Source organism: Lynx rufus, unplaced genomic scaffold (genome assembly GCF_022079265.1).
Source record: "Lynx rufus isolate CCGP_SWC_20201006 ecotype Redwood Valley unplaced genomic scaffold, mLynRuf1.p SCAF_5, whole genome shotgun sequence".
Classification (NCBI taxonomy): domain Eukaryota; kingdom Metazoa; phylum Chordata; class Mammalia; order Carnivora; family Felidae; genus Lynx; species Lynx rufus.
The window spans coordinates 30,433,785-30,448,254 of NW_025814867.1; positions in this window are offsets into that span (position 1 = coordinate 30,433,785).

Genomic DNA, 14,470 nt, shown 5'->3' on the forward strand with positions numbered 1-14,470 from the left:
CAACAATTGTTATTACCTCCCGTTTTAATACTGCTGATTCATACCGTTTCGCCAAAACCTACCTGTGGACTCCGAGGGTCTACTATGGGCTTGTTTGGGGGCTCCCGGGACATGCTGTCATGAAAAGAACCTTGTACTGGATTTGGGGCCCAGTGCCTGATTCTGCCTTGGTTTCCCCATCTGCAAAGCATGGAGCCTGGAGTGGATGTCTATGGTTCCTTTAGTTCCAGGCCCTGATCTGCCCAAGGCATGATGCCAGCCATTCTATTTTCAAACACCTCAGAGAAGAAAATTCTAGAGTCCATGGTTCTTTAATTTTTCAGTCCAGTAATTGTAAAAATTTCTTCCTTCCATCATAGAAAACTTTTCCCATTCAATCAAGGCCTGCTTCTGCAGCTACATGGTTGAGTGGCATTTGTACACCAATAGATGTAGGAGGCTTTCCTAGTCTTCTTCATAAATGCGGAATACCACAATTATTCATTTGTTTCCAGAATAAAGATTACAGGTACAATGGCATGGTGCAAGGAAGATGGGCTTGGGCTGGGGCAGAAAGCCCCTCTGTTTCTGGGAGATCTTGGCTCTCAGAATTTCATTTCCCCATCTGTCGGGTGGGGATCTGGCCATCCTGGCCGCAGGGCTGTTTTGAGGATGCATGGAGAGGATGCACTCAAATAAATCCCCACAGAAGGTGGCTATTCTCAAGGTATGGGATTATGCTGGAGTGAAGTCAGGGATCTGGCTGTGCACCGAGACCCCTCAGGAGCGGCTTTCACCCCACGGAATCTTTGGTGGAATGCGGTGGGTTATAAACAAATGGAAAGAATAAAGTGGAAATAGAGCCTCCCAGAGAATCTGGCTCCCTGTGACTCAGTTGGGGGACTGCGCAGGGAGCCATTTATTTGGAACACTGTGGCTCCCTCCTGTGCCTTCCTCAATCCCGGGTTAAAAACAAAAGAAAACAAAAAAACAAAACAAAACAAAAAAACTTTCCCGAACTTTCCCATTCCTCTATGGCTTGGCTGCGAACTCTGAAATTCCATCCCGTATTTGTTGTCACCCGCGGGCCCGTTTCCATGGTTACCCAGATTCCAGGCGCTGGCCCAGGGCCCACCACAACCCATCCCTCAAAGTCTCCTTGGCGGAGGAGAAACATTCCTTCTCACTGCGCACTCCGTCCCTCCGCAGCCCTGTCGCAGCCCCGTTCCTGTGTGATGTGCATGTTCCAGTGTTCTAGGTGGTTCTGTTCAGCATTGGTTTGGGGGTAAGCGCAACATAACAATTTTCTCCGTGTCTCTTTTTCCTCATTTAAGCTGAGGAATCACTTTCTTGTACCAAACATTAATACCCTTGGCAAACTCTCCAGATGGTTCTCATTAAAATTCCAGTTCCTTTTTTTGCAATTCCTTTTTTCCCCATTCTCCTCACACTGTTAGGTCAAAAATAAACACCAGGATGAGGACTGAATGGGAGGTCTTGAGTATAGCAGCTCAAATGAATGGAATCTTTTCAGAGCCCCCTGGTGTGGGCAAGAAGGAGCCCCCAGGTCCCCTTCTTACCAATGGCCACTTCCCCTTTCATGGGGCTTCATAAATATGCACTGGTGTGTGTGGGGGGGTATGTATTTGATATTAAAGGTGCCCTTGGCCATGAGCTCTGCAGGCCTTTAGAGAGCCAGCTAGGTCCCTGCTCCCCAGCAAGTCCTGGCCCTGACTGTGCCTGCAGAGGGACTGGGCAGAGGCCTGCTGTCAATCCCAGTTCATGCACATGGAGGCCTCTGAAGGTTACTCAGGACACTGTCTTCAGGAGTGAGGCACTCTTGCTCTAAGAAGTCAGTGGGAAGGATCGCCAATGCTGTCTTGCTTTTTAGCAGCTGTGCAAGGCACAGGCTTTGCCCCCACCTCTGAAAAAAATCTGCTTGCACAGAAAAAGTGTGTGGGGGTCCAAGGACGTGTATTTGATGTTTTTATTTCCAACTTTATATTATGAAAAAAGTTTCAAATCATGGAAAAGTTGAAAGAAGAGTGCAATGAATACCCATATCACTTCACCTAGATTCAGTGCATTACACTTTGTCATACTTGCTTTCTCCCTTTCTAGATAAATAGATGATAGGTGGATAGCTGACAGATCAGTCAATCTCTATATATCTTTTGCTTAGGCATTTGAAAGTTGGAAGCTTGCCCCTACAGTGTTTTATAACCTCTTAATTTATGTATTAATATAATTACATAATATATGACATTCTAATAGAATACATTCCTACTGTAAATTATTCAGACATTCAAATAGTGTAGATAGGAGGCACAAGTCCTGCCCAAGTCCCTCCTCCACCTGCGTCCCCCACCCCACAGAGTAGCTTGGTTTGTGTCCTTTTGACCTTTGGCTGTGTTTATACAGATATATGCATGTTTAAATAGAAACACATTGTGTTATATGTATTTTTAAACATAAATGAGATCATACTATACGTGCTGTTTTGCCATTTATTTTTCACTTGGAAGTATGTCTGGGATCTTTCCATATTAGTGCTTGGAGCTCAGCCTCATTCTTTAACTGCTGCAAAGCGTTCCAAAGAATGGCTGTGCAATAATTTTCTTAACTGTTCCCTCTTAATGGACAATCCAGCTAGTTGTTATTGTCTTTCCATTACTCACAATGATGCAGTTAATATCTGTGGAAAATGTGTTTTTGAGGACATGTAGCAGTACAGCTCTTTGGCCGATGCCTAGATGGCTGATGCCCTAGCTGGGTTAGATATGATGCTCACTTTATATTTGTGTAGATTCTGCCAAACTGCTCTTCAGAATGGTTGCAACAACATACACAAGCTCCAAAATAGAGCCCATTTCCCCTTACCCTCAGCAACACTGAATTTTATCTTTGTTTTTTTTTATTTATTTATTTATTTATTTATTTATTTATTTATTTATTTATTATTTTTGAGAGAGAGAGAGAGACAGAGTGTGAGAAGGGGAGGGGTAGAAAGAGAGGGAGACATAATCCGAAGCAAGGATCCAGACTCTGAGTTGTCAGCAGAGAGCCTGATGCGGGGCTTGAACCCACGAACTGTGAGATCATGACCTGACTGAAGTTGGATGCCTAACTGACTGAGCCACCCAGGTGCCCCTATCCAACTTTATAATCATTCACATTCTTTTTTTTTTTTTTTTAATTTTTAACGTTTATTTATTTTTGAAGTGGGGGGCAGAGAGTGAGGGAGACACAGAATCTGAAGCAGCCTCCAGGCTCTGAGCTGTCAGCAGAGCCTGATGTGGGGCTCAAAATCACGATCTGTGAGATCATGACCTGAGCAGAAGTCAGATGCTTAACTGACTGAGCCATCCAGACACCCCTATAATCATTCACATTCTGATCAATGAGAAGTCATTTCACTGTGGGTTTAGTTTGCATTTCTTTGATTTTTAATAAGTCTGACCATTGTGTCAGAGTTCAGCTGCAGATGACAGCAGCCAGTCTGCTTAGTTTATGTAGAAAGATCAGTAGAGAGTACGGGAACTGCTTGATTTAAAATATGGAATCAGATGCTTACAGTTTGTGAGATCAGATGAAAAAGTAGGACTGACCCCCAGAACTCCAGCTCAGAACCAACCTGCCAGAGGAGCCTCTACTTCTGCCATGACCAGGAAACTGGGATTCGGGAGGCTGTGCCCCAACTGCCGATTTGGTAATCTGGAAGCCTGGAGGCCTCAGACATACCTGGTATCCAGGACCACGCTGCCCCAGCTGCATTGTGGATACCTTACATCCTGTCCACAGTATCTATGGAGCTGGAGACTACATCTAGACAGTGAGATTGCTGCTCTGTTGATGCAGGAAAAAAAAAAAAAGCAAACCAAGCAAAAAATAAGCACCTCCCTTAACCCCGAGTGTCACGAGAGTCAGTCAGTCTCTTGAGGGTATCTATGGCCAGGGGAAGCCTGATTACATTTAGAAGCTCAGCTCTAAGGGAGCCTGGGAATTGTAGGCATTAGCTTTTTAGGCTCCAGGATGCAGCAAGCTACAAGGTAGTAGGCATGGAGTTGAGTGAATCAATCTGAAATATTGGCCATAATCCTATTTTCATGTTTCATATCTTTTTTTTTTTCTGCGAATTGCCTGGTTATACCTAGTGCCCGTTTGTCATTTGGGGTTATCTTTTTCTTATTAATTTATACAAAGCCTAAGCTTGGTAGGCTATCTGGAAAAGAATCTTTTGTCTGTTATGTATGTTAAAACCAGCTTCTACTCTTTTACCTTTTTTGTTATGTAGAAATGTTGAGCTTCTCTATTTTGTACTTTATGGTTCTTCGGTTTTTACTTAGGAAGGCCTCCCCTGCCTCAAGTTTCCTAAAGTATTTAACTACATTTCCTCCTAACATCTTTAAAATTTTCTTAGGTTTAATTCTTTAAACCATCTTGAATATGTGGTTTGAGGTAGGGATCTATCTTAGTTTTGTTTTTGTTTATCCAGATTGTCCCAGCATAATTTGTTGAATAAATTTTTTTTTATCATACTTTAAATCTGGAGAAGTTTGTAAAATATAGAATGAGCTCTTAGCTTTCTCTGATGCAGAACAAGGCAGTGTAAAGCTTTGAAAAAATTAACTTGTTATCATTTCACATTTTAGTTCTCTTTAAAAATAGGGGGTTGGCATTTCTAAAGCACAGATATGACAAGATCATTCCTCTGGTCAAAAACCTGATTGTGTCTCCTTTTCCTTGGGACCAAGGTCTAATCTCTGTTAAGAGGCTCTCTGTTCAGCAACCCCTATGGGCCTTTCCAGTATGATTTCCCTGCTTCTTCCCTAGAAGGGAGGTCATATGATTTGATTTGGCCAACAAAAACAGAAAACATGTGTAGATATCTGTGTCAGCACTTCCTCTGTGACACTGTAATAATTTCTTTATGATACTTCTCTTACTTACTGGTATTTCTCAGTGTGATCACCATCGGTATCACAATTCTTTATTGCAATATATTTAACAGCCCTGGCCAACCTACCACTAAATGCAGCAGTGTTCTCTGACACCCACTTCCCCATCATCCCAGTCGTCGTGACTGCCAAGAAAACCTCCCACCTGTTTCCAAACATACCAGCTCTACTCTCAGTGAGAAGGAAGGAAGAGAGGGAAAAAAAACACTGGGACTGAAACAGAAATGACAGGATATCATTACCATAACGCCCTTTGCCAACTTTGCCTCTCATCTCTAGATGTCTAAATCTAGACTTTCAAAAGCTATCTTTTCCATAAAGCTTTCCTAAATCCCCATAGCTCTAGATTATTCCTTTTCCTTTTTTAAAAATGTAATCCCTACCTAATGGGGGAGCTCAAACTCACAACCCCAAGATCAAGAGTCGCATGCTTCACTGACTGAGTCAGCCAGGAGCCCTGATTATTCCTCTTCTGATTCCCCTCTTCCAAGGCATTTTTTCTATATCCATTTATCCATCCGTCGGTCCATCCATCCATCCATCCATCCATCTATCCAGTAGGTATTTAGTGAGCACTTATAGTGCACCAGGCACACTGACCACTTTTCTTCTTAGATTATTGCCCTTGGCATAAGTGTTTTCTCTGGTCTACTATGTTGTAATCTCAGGTAGACTCCCACATCTGATCCACCTTGGCATTTCCTAGAGTGCTTTGCATAGAGCTGGCGCTCCTGCGGAATGTCAGCAGAATGAAAGTTACTGAATGCTGATGCAGGTTTTAACACACACCCGAGATGTACATTCAAAATCAGTGAGAATATTTTTTAAACAATGCTATTCTGATGTTCTCGGTATCTACATTATTAGTTTTTAAAAATTACCCATAATCTCACCACTTTTTCAGGAAGTAATGTTAGATATGACAGTTTCCTTCTTGGTCAGTCTGACCTTGTCCTTAGACACAATGACTGCCAATAATTGGCTGCCTTTCCTTCCAGACTTTAAAAAACATGTTTATGCAAATTCGCATACAGATATGCCCACATGCACATGTATTATATTTAAATTAGCATTAAGGGGTTGCATGAAACACGAGTTTGAGCCTCAGTTAAAACTTTACAGAGTAAATAAATTATGATATCTAACTTAACTATATATCGTTTTATAACTACACCGCAGTTTTGAGTACACTGTACTTATTTCACTCCCAACCCCTGGGATATAGGCTCAGAAAGGCTGCCACACAGGCTCCTGGCCACACAGTCAGTAAGTGGTGGAGCTAGAACTTGAATCTAGACCTTCAGCCTCCTAAGTCACTGCTGTTCCTACCATGCAAAATTTTTAATTCCCGAGGACTATTTTGGGAATGATTATTTACACGATAAAATTATTCTTTGCTTGACTTCAGAGTATCAATGTAGAATTCCTTTGAAATGCTTAAATGTTTTACTTTGTTGAAAACCCACAATAGCTAATGTTTTTCAAGTGCTCACCATATGCCAGAAACTGTTCTGAGTGCTTTACTTGTGTTGGCTCATTTGGTACCCCAATAAGCCTATCATGTGAGCAGTATTGTCAACCCTATCTCTGATCCAAAAGCAGGTTCAGAAAGGTAAATGACTTGTTTGGGAACAAGTAGCTGGTGCATGCTACGCTGGGTTCTGAGCCTATATTTTTCTGCCTCCAAAGTCTGTACTTTTAGCTGTTATATTTTGCAGCAGCCTGTATATGGTTTCCTTACACGTCATTTCAAGTAAGTAACTTATGTAAAATACACAAGGTGCAAGCCTGACATATGTTCTACTTTAAAGGTATTTGTAGCATGAAAGAAGTCTAACGTGGAGGAAGATGTTTAGATAAGTGCTTAAATAAGAGCAAAAAAGCAAGAAGGAGAGGAAAGACACATGCACAGAGGAGTCTTGCCTGCTTGGTTAACTGAGAGAAAGCGGGAAACTGGGTGAGATGAGAGGCAGGTAGCAGTCCGTGGGCTCTGTGACCCAGACTGGGCTCATTTTTCTTGTGTATAACTGGAGCCACTGCTCCCTGTCCTCCTGGGCTGAGAACTCAGATTCGTGAGCGCCTCATCTCCCAGAGGGCAGCCCTGGGTGAGCAGGAGCTGTGAGTGGAGGGGAAGGAGTAACTCTCAGCATCCACACAGCCCTGAGAGCTGAGAGCCAGAGAAGATGGGAGGAGAGCAGGGGGGAACACAAGAGCCAGAAAGATGGGACTGGAGAGAAGGGCCTCCCCAGGACAGCCCGCGTCCCCATCTGTCTGGGCTGAGCTGGGGGAGGCCATATGGGGTCCTAGCTGATGATAGGAGTTAGGGCATCCCCACTGGCAGAGAGGCAGGGATGCTGCCTCCTCTCTTTTCCTCAAGAAGTCCCTCATAGTTAGATGGTGTGCCAATGAGAGTGAGTACCAGTCCGCATGCTTGGTGGTAGGGGCAGGGAGACTGCTTGAGACTAAGAGGACAGGGCAGGAAGCATGGGCAGAGATGCCAAGAGAGTGGAAGCAAGATCATGGCGTGGGTGGAGGAAAACCCCCTTTGCCCTTGGGTGGTGGCCCCAGGATAAAGGGGATCTGAGTCATCAGGGAAGGCATGGAGTAACTGGGATGGGTTTATACATCAACCACCCTCACTTCCTTTGGAGTCACTTCGTTGTTTTCAAATTCTCCACCCTTCGCCAGCTCCTGCCTCCCCTCATCATATCCAGTGTGTGTTGTGTGTATATACGTGTGCAACTGGCTCTAGGTAAGAATAAAATTAGCAAAAAAACCCCAGGAAAGTGTGCCTATTTTTGACCTATAAAAACAGCTTTTTAAAAAAGTTTATTTATTTTGAGAGAGGGTGGAGGGGCAGAGAGAGAGAGAGACAGAGAGAATCCTAAGCAGGCTCTGTGCTGTCAGCATAGAGCCCAACATGGGACTCAATGTCACAAACTGTGAGATTATGACCCGAGCCAAAACCAAGAGTCAGCTGCTTAACCAACTGAGCCACCTAGGGTTCCCCCAAAACAGATTTTTTTTTGGTATGGTTCAACACAATAAGGTAAACTGAAATAAAAACCCAGGCAGAAGCCCTTCATGAACTTGTGTGTTGACCATTGTTCTCAGCTCTGTAATTGTGCTCTCATATCTTATTTCAGTCAGGGGCTCTATTCTGAGACAGCTAGGGCAATGGAGTGTAAGTTCATATAGTATTTGGCCAAAAGCCAGATAAGATTTAGGCACAGACATGCCCTGGGATTGGGTGATAACCTTGCTTCAAGTTCTCTCAACTGTCTACAAAACCTTTCTTAATGTACTTTGTACTGCTTCTTTATCTACCCTCTTACCCCATGGGTAGGATGGCAACAATGACAGAGGACTCAGTCAAGCTCAGGAAACAATTTCATCAATAGGTCTATAGGTTTTCATGAGGAACAGGAACAGCTTTCAGGATGCCTGGAGGTCTGCCCCAGCTTTTCTCCCATTGCTTCTCCTGGATGAGCCTACTTTTCTGATAGCCTGAAGGCACACAGTTGGTTTCTTGAATTCTGATTTCCAGAAATGTGAGGGCATTTTCTGGGTCCAGTTGGTCACTGTCCAACATGGAACCCCTATAGATGGCTGCCATAGTTTTAAGGACCATCATTGTCATTTATGGGGCCCCTTGTTCAATAATTGTTAAGAATCTCAAGACAGCCTCAACAGGCTGTTCTGAGCGTGAGCCCTGTCTTGCCACATGGGCTGCATGTCCATGAACTGGGTCCTGGTTGGCCCAGGTGCAGAGGCCAAGGCCACAAGATGTGAAGTCTCCTCAAGAGACCATCCAGTTGCCTTTCCATGCCAGCCACTTCCCCCCTTCCACTACTTTCTATAGGAGCTCACTGACAGGGTGTGGCACGACAAGGAACTGGGGAACAGATTTAACTGTGCATAAAACATGGCCAAATCAGGACAGGAACTTTGGAAAGCAGTTTTTCTAGAGCCTAATGTATCATTCTAGAATGATGCCTAAATTCTCCAAATAATTTAACACAGAGAGCTGGGAAATAGCTTAATGAAAGTCCCCAGGCCTGACTATAAGTATGGGTTGGGGCCACAGGCTGGCACAATTCCTGATTCTGGCTACCTGTTTCTGTAATCAAAGTTCTGAACTGCCCTCACCTTCCGTGTGCCCTTATTTGGCTCCCCACAAAGCACAAGTGAGGAGCCCACTAAGTGAGCTGCCCAGTCCCAGGGTGGCCGCCCGGAATCCCAGGGATTCACACAAACCCCTGCCCAGCATGCTGGGCAACCAAGACCTGCAGAACCACTTCCAAGCAAAACACCACATTTATGCAGTGTCTTCAGCCTGTTTTACCAAGACCTGCCTGCGATTCAGACTTTCTCAAAAGAATTGTGCGCCCCCTGCTGGGAAAATAGCACTGACATTAAGCTGTTCACTATGGTCACCCCAAATCTGAAAACACACCTTTAGGGAATTAACTTTGTATAAACCCAGAAACAACAGTATGACTCATAGTGATAAAGTTGTGAGTTATAGGAGTTATATACGGGTGTGGCAATAAGTTGAATTTTTTAATGTTTTATGGCTCCTGGGTCCCTCACAATTTTTTTTTTTTACCTCAATTATAGAAACAAGGTAAACATTTTGAAGTTCTAAGTGTCCCAATAGGATTTCCTGCCTATTTCAGAGAGGACTGGTCACAGAAGATTTCACAGGAGAGGCCACATGGTCCAGGGAGAGGACATGGGTTTGGAGATCAGCCAGCCTAGGTTGCAATTCATTTACTACTCAAGTGGCTTCAACTTGAGACAAGTTGTTCAATTTTGAGTTGCCATCTCATGATCATGAGTACAATAATATTCACCTTCAAAAGTGGATGTGAGGGCTAGAGATCTTGTGCCTGAAGCACTCAGAAGTGCTCAGTTTAACTGTGGCTGTTGTTGATTGTTACTCTATTGTTAAGAAGTGGGTCTAAGTGGGCTTCAGAGGATGGGCAGCTCCTGGACATAGATACTACCTTCCCGGGGGGTGGAGGCTGCATCTGGAGCCCTGTGTCTGGTTCAGAGGATTCACCCCTGGGTCATGATGCCAGTGCTCACACTGGGCACTCGTCTCTTTTGAACCCCACAACCATGCTTGGGGTGCTGGTGTCATGAAATACACCTCTCACTGGGCCCATCTGGACAGTTCTCCCTCTAAGAGATAACCCTGGTATAATACCACCTCCACCTTGTTAGCTCAAGCCACTGTCATCTCGCTCTCGAGCCAATGCAAAGCTCTTCTGTCATTCCACCTCTGTTCTCACCTGCTCAAATCCAGAGTAAGTTCTTTTTTTTCTTTTCAAAGTTTTATTTAAATTCTAGTTAGTTAACATGTAGTGCAATATTAGCTTCAGGAGTAGACTTCAGTGATCCATCACTTTCATACAACACCCAGTGCTCATAACAAGTGCCCTCCTGAGCACCCATCACCCATCTAGCCCTTCTCCCACCACCTCCCTCCATCAACTCTCTGTTCTCTGTATTTAAGAGTCTCTTGTTCTTTGTTTCCCTCTCTCTTCTTTCCCCCCCCATATGTTCATGTTTTTGTTTCTTAAAATCCACAGATGAGTGAAATCATATGGTATTTGTCTTTCTTTGATGTATTTCTCTTAGCATAATACACTCTAGCTCCATCCACATGGTTGCAAATGGAAAGATATCATTCTTTTAAGTTACTGGGTAGTATTCCATTGTATATATATACCGCATCTTTATCCATTCATCAGTCGATGGACATTTGGGCTCTTTCCATACTTTGGCTATTGTTGACAATGCTTCTGTAAACATCAGGGGGCACATACCTCTTTGAATCAGTATTTTTGTATCCTTTGGATAAATACTTAGTAGTGTAGTTGCTGGATCTAAGGCTAAGACTTATAAGACTTGTAAGTCTAAGACTTAGCCTTAGTAGTTCTATTTACAGTTTTTTGAGGAACCTCCACAATTTTTTCCAGAGTGGCTGCACCAATTTGCATTGCCACCAGCAGTGCAAAAATGTTCTCCTTTCTCCGCATCCTTGCCAACATCTGTTGTTTCCTGTGTTGTTAATTTTAGCCACTCTTACAGGTGTGAGGTGGTATCTCATTGTGGTTTTGATTTGTATTTTCCTGATGATGAGTAATGTTGAGTATCTTTTCATGTGTCTGTTTGCCATCTGGATGTCTTCTTTGGAAAAGTGTCTGTCTATTCATGTCTTCTGCCCATTTCTTGACTGGATTATTTGGTTTTTGGGTGTTGAGTTTGATAAGTTCTTTATAGATTTTGGATATTAACCCTTTATCAGATATATCATTTGGAAACTATTCTCCCATTCTGTCAGTTGCCTTTTAGTTTTATTGTTTCCTTTGCTGTGCAAAAGCTTTTTATCTTGATGAGGTCTCAATAGTTCATTTTTGCTTTTGTTTCCCTTGCCTCCGGAGACATGTGTAGTAACAAGTTGCTGCGGTCGAGGTCAAAGAGGTTGCTGCCTGTGATCTCTAAGATTTTGATGGTTTCCTGTTTCACATTTAGGTCTTTCATCCATTTTGAATTTATTATTGTGTATGGCATAAGAAATTGGCCTAGTTTCATTCTTCTGCATGTTGCTGTCCAGTGTTCCCAGCAACATGCAGAAGAGCAAAGAAGACTTTCTTTTTTCCATTGGATATTCTTTCCTGCTTTGTCAAAGACTAGTTGACCATATAGTTGTGGGTCCATTTCTGGGTTTTCTATTCTATTCCATTGATCTATGTGTCTGTTTTTATGCCAATGCCATACTGTCTTGATCACTAAAGCTTTATAATGTAGTTTGAAATCTGGAATTGTGATGCCTCCAGTTTTGGTTTCCTTTTTCAGGATTGCTTTGACTATTTGGGGTCTCTTCTGGTCCATTACAAATGTTAGGGTTGTTTGTTTTAGCTCTGTGAAAAATGATGGTGGTATTTTGATGGGGATTGCATTAAATGTGTAGATTGCTTTTGGTAGGATAGACATTTTAACAATGTTTGTTCTTCCAATCCATGAGCCTGGAGTGCTTTTCCATTTTTTTGTGTCTTCTTCAATTTCTTTCATAATTTTCCTATAGTGTTCAGGGTACAGATCTTTTACTGCTTTGGTTAGGTTTATTCCTAGGTATTTTATTGTTTTTGGTAAAATTGTAAATGGGGTCAATTCCTTGATTTCCTTTTCTGCTGATTTGTTTTTAGTATATAGAAATGCAACAGATTTCTGTGCTGATTTTGTATCCTCAGTTTTGCTGAATTCCTGTATTCTAGCAATTTTTTGGTGGAGTCTTTCAGGTTTTCTCCTGAAATTGGCAAATAGTGAACGTTTGCTAATTAGGATGTCTTTTATTTCTTTGTGTTGTCTGATTGCTAAGGCTAAGACTTCCAGTACTGTGTTAAATAGTAATGGTGAGAGTGGCCTTCCCTGTCTTGTTCCTGCCTGTAGGGGGAAAGGCTCTCAGTTTTTCCCTATTGAGAATGATATCAGCTGTGGGTCTTTCGTATATGGCCTTTATGATGTTGAGGTATGTTCCATCTATCCCTACTTTGTTGAGGGTCAAACCTAGAGTAACTTCTATTTGACAAAATAAGATCTGATTGAGGCTACTCTCCCAGCCCTCCCCCCAGCTTACCTGCCAGCCTTGAGTGTTTTTTTGTTTTGTTTTGTTTTGTTTTTGTTTTCAATATATGGAATTTATTGTCAAATTGGTTTCCATACAACACCCAGTGCTCATCCCAAAAGGTGCCCTCCTCAATACCCATCACCCACCCTCCCCTCCCTCCCACCCCCCATCAACCCTCAGTTTGTTCTCAGTTTTTAAGAGTCTCTTATGCTTTGGCTCTCTTCCACTCTAACCTCTTTTTTTTTTTTTTTTCCTTCCCCTCCCCATGGGTTCCTGTTAGGTTTCTCAGGATCCACATAAGAATGAACACATATGGTATCTGTCTTTCTCTGTATCTGCCAGCCTTGACTGTAATGCCAGTCTCACCTTTGGGTTTTATGCAATTCACTCTCCCTGCCATAGCTCCTCATCCCTCAAATTCCACCCCCCGTCCTACTCTTTCCCACCCTTCAGGTCTTGTCTCTAAACTCAAGGTGGGTACATTAATTGCACACTTTCTTATTTTCTCCAGAGCAAATTGAGTCTTTTTGGTCTCATTCTGCTGTGCTACAGCAGAAATTATATCTGTGGTCACTAGGGTGTCCTTTCTTCCTTTTAAGGTCTCACAAGCATTTGGGATGTTCATGAATGACCTCAAAAGTGGGTGAGGACCTCTACTCTTAAGCCCATCTGGGTCACTGCTGCTATCCTCATAGCCAATTCTGAGGGGCCCTGGAAGGAGGTGGCTTCAGTGCTTGGGGTTTTGCCTAGGCTGGAAGACACCTCAAAACAATGAACCTCTGAAGTTCATCTCACTGGGTCCAACCAATGACTGGGGCACAGCCTTCCTCCACTACTCTTGAGAGGCTCCTCCTCCCCCTCTCCCCTGCATCCAAAACTAGGGGTAGGGTTATTTTTGGACACACCTGTCCTCTGTTTGAAACAGCAAGCACAAAGCAACCACTTACTTGGAGTAGGAAAAATTCATAAACAAAATTAATATTTGAAGTTACGTGCTATAAAAGCTACTTGTCACAATGTCACACCGTGATTATCTAATCTAAGTCAGGTCCCCCCAGTCCCACTCTCTATACCCTGTAGTAGTTGCTATTGGGGCCCAGATCCCCTTTCCCTGGTCTGTCTGTGCACCCATTCTCTGACTACTTGCTCTGTGTTGGATGCCAAGAGCTCATGGCGGCATGTACTCTGGAGAGCCTCGTCCCCCAGCAACGCCTGGGTTATGCCCTCCCTGGGGGATGGTGGGAGGGGCAAGACCAATGACTGCACACTGCCCATTGAATACAAAGGCCCAGCCCCTTGCCTCAAAGTGGGAAAACTCTTGGTGACTTCACATTGCATAGCACCTGTGGAACCTGGCTGAGGCTAGACTGAAGCGTGAGGCTGTATCTTTGCTCAGCTTTTTCCTCTGCTCTATCCTGTTTCCCTCTCGAGCCCCTCCTGATATCACAACCTCAGTAGATCCCCTACACAAGAAACTGTGCCTCAGGCTTTGCTTCTAGGTACCCAGCCTAAGTGACATCCTTTTCTCCCTTCCTAGCATGTCACAATTTAAAAGCATAGATTTGTATAACTCTTGGTTTAATGCTTGTTTCCCCCACTAAAAAAGGCAGGAGCCACGTGAGGTCCCTTTTACAGAAGAGAGCAATGCACTGATTTGAACTGGAAAGCCACACGAACATAGCCTCTCAGGCCTTGCTCTGCAGACTTTCCCTTTTTTTTTTTTTAATTTTTTAATGCTTATTTATTATTTTTGAGAGGCAGAGACAGAGCATGAGCAGGGGAGGGGCAGAGAGAGAGGGAGACACAGAATCCAAAGCAGGCTCCAGGCTCTGAGCTGTCAGTAGAGTCCAGTGGGGGCTTGAACTCACGGACTGTGAGATCATGACCTGAGCTT